At 43.7% G+C, this 12385-nt stretch overlaps 1 long non-coding RNA gene across 1 annotated transcript in view; it reads left to right on the plus strand.

The window, feature by feature from the left end:
* The first annotated feature begins 445 nt into the window (after positions 1 to 445).
* The window catches only part of LOC308597922, a 34493-nt gene continuing 22553 nt past the window's right edge, over positions 446 to 12385 (plus strand). Inside the window, exons 1-2 of the long non-coding RNA XR_014013289.1 lie at positions 446 to 521; positions 2340 to 2390. This is a non-coding gene — a long non-coding RNA (uncharacterized lncRNA). The remainder of the gene's footprint in view (positions 522 to 2339; positions 2391 to 12385) is intronic.

A 12385-nucleotide genomic window follows, 5' to 3' on the forward strand; every position in this document is an offset into this window, starting at 1 on the left:
GGGGTAAGGTGGTTTTTTAAAAACTAGCTTGCTAAAACAATTTAGAATATTAATTTTCTAATTGGTTCACTTTTTTTAATGGGTTACATTTTTTTTAATGGGTTAACATTTCCCCCCAGTGAATGATGCCATGAATGATGGTCAACTGTGCTAGCTGAAATATTTTAAATCAGCTGAATAGTACAGTTTATGTTTCTTTCTCTGTTCTCTGTTTTATCATTATCATTATTATTATTAGTAGTAATAATAATATGCAAGTTTCACTTTTATAGAATATTTCTCATACGGAACAGTAAGTTTCAACTGGAAATGACTAATGCCATAGAAAAATAGAAATCTAAATTGTCACAGTGATGATGATTATGATGATTCCAAGTGTTGGACCTAAAGGATTTCTAAAAATAGTTTATCACTGCAAAAAAAGAGAGGCATTTGCTAATTCTGCTTCAGATGGGGAATTAAAAGAAGACAAAACCTTTTCTGAATGCATGACAACAGCTCCCTCTACTGCTTTTTCTAGGGTAACTTCATACAAGGGTTTTTCATTGTGCAAAAAAGCCAAGGCATTTTGGATGGTCAGAGAGTCCCTCATTTGAAACTTGAACTATGTGATTGAATGGATAAGTAAACAAAAGCTTGGATAAACTTGATTTCTTAAGACTTGTTCATTTAGGCCTATGAACACTGCATTTTAGCCTTTGTGAGCTAGTCCTACAAGATCTGATTAAGGGAAAATGCTACGCTACCCGGATCAAAAAGAATTAGTTGTAATCTTGCTGCAAGGGATTTCCTCCCCAGAACAGTGGAACTTCTCTGTTGGTCCCATTACTGTTGACCTTTCATGGAAGACAATCTTACTGGGCTACGAATGATAGCCAAAGAAGAAGACCGTTGACCTCCAGCTAGGCTAGAGTCTGGATGATAAGACACTTCAGTGCCTGAGAGGGGTAGTGTTCTGTATGCAAAAAGGGAATATGCAACAGGGAGCTGAAATAGAATCAAGACCAAATTTGCCTTCCAATCTGGATGTAATAGTAATAATAATAATAATAATAATAATAATAATAATAATAATAATAATAATAATAATTTATTCCCCAGCCACTCTGGGCAGCTTCCAACAAAATATTAAAAATGCAATAAAACATCAGACATTAAAAACTTCCCTAAACACGACTGCCTTCAGATGTCTTCTAAAAGTCAGATAGTTGTTTATTTCCTTGACATCTGATGGGAGGGCATTCCACAGGGCGGGCGCCACTACCGAGAAGGCCCTCTGCCTGGCATGTTATTTTAGGAAATAGAAATCGGGTCAGGTCACCGTCACTTCTAAATGCAGACTGAATGAAATCTCTCCCCAAACTTTGTCTTGATTGAACAAAAATGTTTATTAAAATGTGTCTGTTTTGTGAAGAAATGTATACAAAACCAATGTGAATTTTCAGGCAGCTGTTGTTGTTTAAATAGCAAATTGATACAGAAATGGGAAAGAGCAGAGTTATGAAGGAACAAGTGTAAAACTGCCATTGAACAATCCGTGCATTTCTATGCATTTGTAGAGAATGAGAAAGTACATAGACTGTTTGCAAAGAGGACTGTGCATGTTAGCTCCATCAAGGAACCAAGAAGGTCATTATCATAGGCTGCAAGGTGTAAGCCCAATTTGAAGAGATTCCTGCATTAGGAATCCTATTAGGCTCCTGATTCTAGATTGCATAACTTTAAGATGTGCAGATCAAAACCTTTTGGGACATGATCCACGACGAGATAAAAAAAAATGATAAGGGCATCACACAATAAAAAGGCAGAGGCATATCTACTAGGAATTCTTGATAAAGATATCCCAAAGGATAAAACTAACGTATTCTTATACGCGACAACAGCGGCAAGAGTTTTGATTGGTAGCTATTGGAAAAAGGATAGCATTCCAACAAAAAGAGAACGGCCGGGGAAACTTTGTGAGTACCTGGAGCTAGCGAAATTGACAGATTTAATAAGGAGAAAACCTAAAACTATAGTCATGAAGCAATGGGAGTGTTTAAATGATTACTTACAAAACCAGGGCTCGGCTACTAAAATCTGGTTGTGTTTAGAATAATCTTGTGTCTTATTTCTTTTCTTTATCTTCTTGTTCTTTTCTTTTATATTTTACCTTTCATTTCTTTTCTTTATTGTGAATATTGTTGTGTAGAGGTGTAAATAATTGTAAATATGAGAAGAGGTAAAATGTTTTCTAATTTTCTCTTTGGTTACATGTGCTTTCCTTTTTTGTATATTTGTATTTTTTTTCTAATTTGTACTCAATAAAATTAATAATAATAAAACTTTAATATGTGCAGGTTCAGAGAGAGAAAATTGAATTTGTCACCTGCATTTGTGGATTTGGAGAGGTACGGCAGTTTAAATTACTATCAGCGCTTTTTTTTCTGGGGGTATTCAAAGGTATGCAGTATTGATACCTTTCCCCCCCTAGAAGAAAAGCAGTGGTTAAATGTGTGGCTAAAACTTACTGTAACAACTTCATGGTGAGTACCGGCACCATTTTTCTAGAAGAAATGCACAAATTACTGTTATTAGTTTGCTTATATTTATATCCCTTCTTTCTTCCATTAGGAAACTCAAGGTCAGGGCCGTCTTTACCTGGGGGTGCAAGGGGTGCTGGGCACCCGGGTGCCAAATTCTGGGGGGCGCCAGGCCCCCACCACTGAAGCCGCCTAAGCTCTTAACTATCTACGTGTTATGAAATAATAAACAATTTTGAACAAGCTAGAAAAACAAAATACATATATACCTAGGTATTGCCGAAATGTATACCTACTGTTTCACTAAAGGACTTTTGACTTTGTGCGCTCATTTACCAAAGACACACCGCGCCAGCGGCGCTTGTCATTCACAACGGTGCCATGCATGTGAAATTAACTCTTACCATCATAATAAAAGTTAATTTGGGGGCTAAACTAAGTTTGGGGGGTGCTGGGCAGATCTTTGCACCCTGGCGGTGCGTATGCTAAAAACTGCGCTGTCCAAGGTAGTGTACATGTGGCTCCCAAGCAGTTACTCATCCAGGAATGACCTGCTTAGTGGTGGCCCTATGAACCTTCAGACCCGTTATCAACATCATCAGCACCACCACCACCACCACCAACAGCGTATATGGCAATTTACAAAGAATGCCATCTGCCCCCAAGTGCCCTTCAATATAGAAAACAGACTAAAGAGAGCCAAAAGAATAAAGGGCGTGAAATAGAGGTATAGATAGAGAACGGAAGAATATCTTTTTGTTGCAATTCTGTGTGTTTAGATTTACTAATGCTAGAGCAGGGTTAGGGAACCTGTGGTCTCCGTAGTTGAAGTCCAACAACATCTGGAGGGCTACAGATTCCCTGTCCCTGCAGTAGGGACAGGTTACAATGGCGTCATGGAAATTGTGGGCTTTGAGGAGAGATTTAAAGCAAGCAGGAGACACAGATATTCTGGGAAGCAGCTCCATGCCTAAGTGGCAACAAGAGGGAAAGGATAGAGTTGTTTCAAGGTAGCAGAAGGCCTTTAGACAGTGAAAGGTGCTTCAGCAGAATGAATGAAAGTTGCAGGCGTAAGATCAGAGAGAAAAGGGCAGCAAGGGTTTTGGTGGTAAGGTGGGTTTTGGTGGTATATTTCAAGGAGACCCTATTTCTGTGACTGTAAGTTGTTTAAAACTGTTTTGAACATGGTGTTTTAATTGATGTAACCCACTTAGAGTTGAGGGGTGGGTAATTAATTAATTAAATAATTAATTAACAACCACTACCACCTGTTGGCTTGTCCACCCTTCGCTTGTCTTAAGCACAGGTCTGAGCGGTTTTCCATTTGCCCTGGGAAAACCTGCTCTTTACCATGGAATTGGAGCAAACTTCCATCTGCAGAAAACCTGGTGGACGTATGCTCCGATTGAGCAGTAAAGAGCCGGTTTTCCCAGGGGAAAGTGTGGACGAGCCCTTAGTTTATCTGACTTGACTGCTCAAAGGAAAAGGAAAGAGAGAGCGAGAGAAAGGGTCCTTTGTGAGTCTCCTTGCCGATGTGTATTGGAAGACAGATCATGCGTATATTGCTTTATATGAACACTTCAGATCATAACGTTAGTGCTTTGAAGGCTGAAGGAGGAGGAGAAAAGCACCCCAAATATTGTAATGGGCACAGATGCCCATAGGGATTGCATATTCCCATCCATTTCAATGGGATTCGTGTCAAGAGAATTGTATGCCCCCTCTTGCTTAATGAGTACAAATTAGTAATTATCCCAGTAGTAATTCAAGATGATTATTTGTAATTTATATGTAGGGAAATGCTGATGTTATATCAAATGCAGAAACCCTTATTTGCCAAATGCTTTCCTTTTTTGGCATTCTGAGCTTTGGACAATGAGCATTATTTTTGCCAGCATATAAATATGAACAGGTTTTCTGTATAAATTATATATTCTCTTTGGCAACCGGTCCTTGGCAGTTCCTAACAATTAGAAATATTAGTCATGACTGCATAGAGGGAAGAGAACAGAGTCTGGGGCTTACAAATCTCCTCACGGTCCAGAAATTGCTCTTGGCAGACTGAGCCGTAAGCCTTTTTTATCCACTCACATTATTCTGGTTTTCAAAACTGTCTGCATGAGTCAATGGGGCGTGCTTTGCTTCATGTGGGAAGGGACTGTGTGGATGATTTGTACAATGCAGACTTCCCATTCTCCTCAGTAAGCTCTGCTGTGGGTTTTATTTTAAAATGGTTGTAGTTGCAGTTGTGCAGGATGCTTTACGTAAGACCACTGAGAACTCATGTTCGGCCATTTTGAAGCTTTGGTCTCCAAAGCTTCATTTCAACAATGTTATAGGATGGATATCCTGGATGCTAAGATTTCAGTACTATTATAATAATGGCTGCTGTGGCCTGTGCTTCCCTCTTCTGTGAGGGGAAAACTACAGTTCCCATAATTCTTTGAGGAAAGTAATGCACTTTAAATGTGAATTTGATGTGCATCAAATGCATGGCGAGAGATGCCCAACTTCACCTGATCTTTTGCCTTCATGCTATGTACAGCGGTGCCTCGCAAGACGAAATTAATTCGTTCCGCAATTCTCTTCGTCTTGCGGTTTTTTCGTCTTGCGATGCACGGTTTCCCATAGGAATGCATTGAAAATCAATTAATGCGTTCCTAGGGAAACCGACTTCAGACCAGGTCCGGGGACAGTCTGTCCCCGGACCTCTTCTGAAGGCTGGGGGGGGGGGACAAGGGCTTTTCTTCCCACCCCCAGCATTTTAAAAAACCCTGGGACAGCGGAGGACTTCTCCGCTGTGCGGGGCTATCTTAAAATGCTGGCGGGCGGCATTTTAAAATCGCTCCGGACAGCGGAGGACTTCTCCGCTGTCCGGGGCGATTTAAAAGCCCCTGGGAAGGCAGGCAGGGGGGACAAAGACTTTCGCCCCCTGCCCGCCTTCAGAAGGTGTTCCCGCCCCCCGCCCCACTTCGGAACAGCTTTCTGAAGTGGGGCGGATGGGGCAGGTGTCCCCGCCCCCCCGCCCCACTTCGGAACAGCTTTCCGAAGTGGGGCAGCGGGGCCAGGTGTTCCCGCCCCCCTCCCCACTTCGGAAGAGCTTTCCGAAGTGGGGCGGCGGGGCCAGGTGTTCCTGCCCCCCCTCCCCACTTCGGAAGAGCTTTCCGAAGTGGGGCGGCGGGGCCAGGTGTCCCCGCCCCCCCGCCCCACTTCGGAACAGCTTTCCGAAGTGGGGCGGCGGGGGCAGGTGTCCCCGCCCCCCCTCCCCACTTCGGAAGAGCTTTCCGAAGTGGGGCGGCGGGGCCAGGTGTCCCCGCCCCCCCGCCCCACTTCGGAACAGCTTTCCGAAGTGGGGCGGCGGGGGCAGGTGTCCCCGCCCCCACTCCCCACTTCGGAACAGCGTTTTAAAATGCTGGGGGTCGGGAGCGAAGCGCTGCCGACCCCCAGCATTTTAAAATCTCCCCGTGTCCCGGGGAGGTTTTAAAATGCTGGGGGTCGGCAGCGCTTCGCTCCCGACCCCCAGCATTTTAAAATCTTCCCAGGACACGGGGAGATTTTAAAATGCTGGGGGTCTGCAGCGCTTCGCTCCCGACCCCCAGCATTTTAAAATCTCCCCGGGACAGAGACTTCTCTGCTGTCCCTTGGAGATTTTAAAATGCTGGGGGTCGGCAGCGAACGCTTCGCTCCCGCCCGCCAGCATTTTAAGATCGCCCGGGGCAGGCGGGGGGGAGGCAGGCGGGGGGGGGAGCAAAGACTTTTGCCCCCCGCCGGCCTTCAGAAGAGGTCCTCTTCTGAAGGCCGGCTGTGGGCGAAAGTCTTTGCTCCTGACCGCCAGCATTTCCCTATGGGCTTTCGTCTTGCGATGCAAGCCCATAGGGAAATTCGTCTTGCGAAGCGCCTCCAAAACAGAAAACCCTTTCGTCTTGCGGGTTTTCCGTCTTGCGAGGCATTCGTCTTGCGGGGTACCACTGTAAAGATAAAAAAATGTAACTCATCATCTTGACAGACTCGCATTTAAAGATGCCTCATTTCAGACCCTCCAAGTGTCCCTATTTTCAAAGAACAGTCCTGGATTTTCAGAAGGTATCCTGGTTTCTGATTCTTAAAAGGTAAAGGGACCCCTGACCATTAGGTCCAGTCGTGGCTGACTCTGGGCTTGCGGCGCTCATCTCGCTTTATTGGCTGAGGGAGCCGGCGTACAGCTTCCGGGTCATGTGGCCAGCATGACTAAGCTGCTTCTGGTGAACCAGAGCAGCGCACGGAAATGCCGTTTACCTTCCCGCCGGAGCAGTACCTATTTATCTACTTGCACTTTGACGTGCTTTCAAACTGCTAGGTTGGCAGGAGCAGGGACCAAGCAACGGGAGCTCACCCCGTTGCGGGGATTCGAACTGCCAACTTTCTGATCGGCAAGTCCTAGGCTCTGTGGTTTAACCCACAGCACCACCTGTGTCCCTTTGTTTCTGATTCTTAGGACATCCCTATTTTCATCAGAGAAATGTCGGAAGTTATGGAGTTATGTGAACCTCCCCCCCCCCCGAAGCCAAGGAGATAAGTAACTATACAACCTTTAGAATACACATGACGTCAGCCCTGTTTAGGGAAGTTTTAAAATGTTTAATGTTTTATCATGTTTTTATATCTGTTGGTAGCCGCCCAGAGTGGCTGGGGCTACCCAGTCAGATGCGTGGGCTAATAATAACAACAACAACAACAACAACAACAACAACAACAACTACTACTGTTACTACTACTATTGAATAAGACGTCCCTATTTTCATGAGATAAATGCTGGAAGGTATGTTATTTTATATTCATTCATTCAGTACCACATTTATATCCCCACCTCCTCTCCAAGGAGCTCAAGGTGGTATGATTTTTTCTTCTCCTCCCAGTTTTATCCCCAGAAATTCTTCCTTGGCTAGCATCCATCTTCTGCAATGTCTGTGTTTGGGAGTATTCTACTGATTTATTATAATACATTTTATTCCAGATTAAGCAATCCATGACTATTGTAATTATGGAGCCCTCCTTTTATTGTTCTTTAGCACTAAACAGAGCGTCCACTTAAGAGAACAACAAAGGGCTCAGCTTGTTGGAAGAAGTAACTAATCCATACTAAATGATTTTTGTGAATGCCTCTTATTTCCAAATCAATTTTTACCACAGTACTTGCAATGTATTGCGCCGTAAGAGTTGCCAGATTCTGGATGTCATGAAGCAACATAAAATGATTTGGTGTATAGAAACATTTGTCTTTTTTTCTACACTGTTCCCAAGTAATCTAATGGCCAAATTCCAGTCAGAACTATTATTCTTGAATTTCCTTTGCCGTGAAAACAGGATGTGACAGTCTTCTCTTGTTATTAAGCTAATCTTTGAGTTGCTCATTGCTCTGGCATTACATATTGCAACGCTCCAGCTAATTAGCTGATTGTAGTCAGAGGTTGGAGACCAAGAAACTAGTCCCTAAGGTAGCCAGGTGTTAAATAACACGTATTAGAGCCAACACGTTGATTGCTTCTGAAGAAAGATGGGAAAACAATGCCGTTTGTGGAGCAGAGTTGTAATTTGTTCAGTCTTCTCCATCAAGCAAGTGGACTGCCTCCGAGCTCAGCTGCAGTCCTGAAAAGATCTCCTTCCAAGTGGAGAGTACTATTGCAAGGAAAAACCGGTCTGATTTTAGTTAACTTAGATGTAAACAAGTGGAATCATTTATCATATCCTCTGGGGAAATGGAAAGGAATAGAAATTAAGGGATTGCCTTTCAGACACAGCTTGCTGGCTCTCAACCTCACCCAGGCATCGGTATTATTAATAAGATTTTCTTTCTAGATTGTGAGATGGTTTGGTCAGAGTGGATATACCCTGCTGTCATTGTACAGCGTGAAGCCAGTTCTGTACTCCAAGATGCAAAGGGGAGAGACAGACAGAGGAAGGCACTTTAAGCAAGCCAGTCTCTGTTTCTTTGCCATCATATATAGGGACTTTATATACAAATGAGTTTGTGAGTGCTTGGGAGAGCGCATAACACCAATTCTGAAAGGGGAAACCAGCTGTTATATGGAAGTGCTTCCCCCCTTCCTTCAAGTATGGTATCTCCTGCTAGGAGGCTTGACATGGGTTGCCGTTGTGATGAACAACACCTCCTAACGCAGTTGTAACCCCTTAAGGCAGGGATAGCCGACATGTTGCCTTCCAGATGTTATGTACCACAACTCCCATGATCCATGGCCAATGACAATGGTTGCTGGGGCTGATGGGAGTTGCAGTCCAAAACATCTGGAGGGCACCGTATTGTGTATCCTTGCCTTATTTCAGGAGGAAGGGTGGAGTACAAATTGCATTGGCAATTGCTGGTGATGGAGCAGTGTCCTCTGTCATACTTAAGGGAAGCAGGCTAGATTTGGGGGTACAGGGTAGAGGACATGACATACACAGCTCCATAGCTCAGCAGCAGAACATCTCCAGAAGGTCCCAGATTCAATCCCTGACATTTCCCAGTAGGGCTAGGAGAGAGTTCTGTCTGAAATCTGGAAAGCTGCTGATAGCGTAGAATAGACAATATCAAGCCAGATGGACCATTCATCTGCTTCAGTACAAGGCGGAGCCCCATGTTCCTCTCACATCTTGGAACTTCTCCCTTACTCCCCAGTGTCTGCTGCCTGAGGCAGTTGCCTTACACTGCCCAATGGTAGGGCTGCTCCTGTTTAATCCCTATCACTAGGAGCTGCCAAGCTGCCTGTTCAAGAACGGTGATCCATGGCTGCAGGTTTTGAGGCAAAGGGGATGGAGAGATTTGCTGGAGTCTCCAAAGACAAAGCTGGGGTGGGGAAGAGCAGCTCTTTCTCACCAGTTCCAGCATATGGCACAAAAAGTCCAAATAAATGCACTCGGCAACATGCATGTACTAACATGCACAATGCCCTCAATTCCCCCACTTTTGAAAAATTGTGGAAGACCCTGGAAGGTAGTTGCTAACCAGTGGTGACAATACTGAGATAGACAGACCTCAGCCCACCTCAGTTTATGAGTCATTACACATATGCTCAGCATCATCCCTACTGACTCATAGCTGCTCTCCAGGCTTCCAGACAGGATCTCTCTCTCAACCCTACCTGGAGAAATTGGGGATTGAACCCAGGCTGTATGGAGGACCATGGTAGTGTTGATATTTAGGGCGAGCTGATCCAGACCCTGAGAGAGCTACAGTATCAAGAACTTCCACAGGGTTGCCCATAACTACACTAACCCACAAAAGCTTGTGCCATATTGAATTCCTTTTTTTTAAAATAAAATTTTTATTGGTTTTACACATTTAAGACAAACATACAAACATACAAAGACAAAGACACACACGTATAATCTCATATCCTTAATTTCTTAACCTCTATCCCTGACCTCCCCACCCCTCCCCTTCTTGTATCCCCATTCCAATAGTTAATTCAGCAAGTTCATTATTTCCACTTTAACCTTATCAATATTTTACTTAAAATAAAAAAATTCCTTCCAGTAGCACCTTAAAGACCAACTAAGTTAGTTCTTGGTATGAGCTTTCGTGTGCATGCACACTTCTTCAGATACACAGTTGATGGACTTCCATTTCATGCGGCTCAATGTGGTGCCTTCCATGATTCCAGTTACAGATAGGTAGCCGTGTTGGTCTGCCATAGTCAAAAAAAAATAAAAAATCCTTCCAGTAGCACCTTAAAGACCAACTAAGTTAGTTCTTGGTATGAGCTTTCGTGTGCATGCACACTTCTTCAGATACAATATTTTACTTAATTCGTCTTAATAGCCACATTTATCTTATATATCTAAATTAAACCATAATATAAATCCTTACACCCTTTTCTAAGGTCGACCCAAATTCCCTTCCACAAAATTCCCAGTTTTTATATTGATTACATACTAAAAGACAGCTTATAATTATACAACCTTTACATTCCAAAATTTTCTCCCCCCCCCTTTCCCGGTTTCGACCCCCCCCAAAATAGCCTAGGCCAATCAGTTCTTAGCCTGGATCTCTCACGTCCGAGGCCCTCAAATCTCCCACAGTCCCTCTCAGCCGGTTTTGTTGATAGTCCTTTGAGTTGAACCTCATATCTCGGAGAAGCTCTGTCCCAGTAAGGTCAATGTTTCTTCCAGCCAGTCCTCCGCGATCAAAACTGGAGCCCAAAACATATTTCATATTTCTTTTAAGTCCAAATGTCTCAAATGTCCCAAAGGCTCCATCTTTCTCCTTGTGCAAGATTGTAATCCAAGGGTCTTCCAATATCCCCTTGGGAAAGTCTCTACAGTCTTCCTTCTCGATTTCAAACCAAATTTTAATTGTCCAAATCTTATATTCTTTGTAATCCAATTTTGGAGGCCTCTGGTTGTCCTTTTTCACCAACAGCTTTTCAGCTCCTCCTTCCCATTCCTCTGAAACAACACATTTCTCTTCTTGATCAGCTGAAAGATTTTTTTGAATCCAGTCCTTGGTACCATCAGCAAGTTTGTTTACTGTAGCATTCAAGGTCTTAATATCTGTAGCCATAGCTTCACTCTGGTCTTGTAACTTTCCCACGAGAAAGAACATTTTTTCCAACTCAGCCTGTATTTTTCCATCTGCAGTCATTGTAATGTCCAGAACCCCCTCTAGAGGGATTCTGGTTACTTAGTATTCTTTCTCCAACAGTCAGTTTACTTTGTTTTGTTTTATTTCTTCTTTACTTTCAGCGACTTAAAGTCAAATGCAACAAAATAACCAGCAGAGATAACCACAAGTTGATTTTCCTAACTTTGACAGCTCGTTTGACAGCTGTCAAACTCCTTATGTCTCCTCAGCCGACTCTCTCCCGGATCGCTCCCGGATCCAGGGGAGGTTACAGATCAAATTTTAAAAAAACCAGTTCTTATCCTTAGACACTGTACTTGTATTACCAAATCGTGGAATTAATAACTTTTGTTTCACAACGAGAGAAGTGGTCTCTCGACCTTAGTTATCCAATTCTTGCTTTAGATTGACTACAAGACTGGGGGGGCGGACTTCCTTTTGACGCTCCCCCCGGTTGTGCCGAAATTCAAAAAAAGATTTTAAGTCCAATTTCCGTAGTACTCACGGGTTGTTGCTTTATGGTCCAAATTTCAAGGAAGAAAGTCAGCGCTCTCCAGCCATGGCTTGCGGCTTCACTCCGTAGAAGTAGCGATTTACTCACAGCACCACGCCACACTCCGTCCCCCGCTCCGAAGCCTTTAAAAAGGCTTCTTCGTGGGTTGGGGGGGGCGCAAACGGTGCCCGCTGAGTCACCAAGTCCACAGGCTTCCGCGCCTGTGGTTTCTAAGGGTCCCCGCATCGTCGCCGCGGGCCATATTGAATTCCTTATTTGTTCAAGTGGCCTCGAGTCTCTTTCTTATATCTGTAAAAAATACCAAAAAAGCAAAATCCTACCACATGCGTCTTCTGGTGTCACTGTAACGTTGTGATGAGGAAAGCTGCATCCCCTCACAGAAGGAATTTTATCTTCTGTGCAACACTTATAGAAATCCTCTCCAGGTCTGGATCTGGTAGTTTTTCTGAGATTCTCCACCGTAGCATTGCAGTTTAAGGGTCATTGCTGCCCTGATATTTAGCCTAGCACAATTCCCACCTCCTGATTAAATTAAATGGATTGGATGGAATTGGTTTTGTCGTTTAATCATATTTAGCCTGTTTCATGAAAAGACTGAGCATGTTCTCTTCCAGTGTTTGCTAATGCAAAGAGCAAACGGAATGCTTCCTCACCCCATCAGAGTGTTATTAACACCTGTCTATCTGACACCTGTCTATCTGTATACAGAAGCAGTGGCCAATTTTCCATTGTAGTCTAAAATCATAGTCT

The sequence above is a fragment of the Podarcis bocagei genome, assembly GCF_964188305.1.
Source record: "Podarcis bocagei genome assembly, chromosome: 11".
Classification (NCBI taxonomy): Eukaryota; Metazoa; Chordata; class Lepidosauria; order Squamata; family Lacertidae; genus Podarcis; species Podarcis bocagei.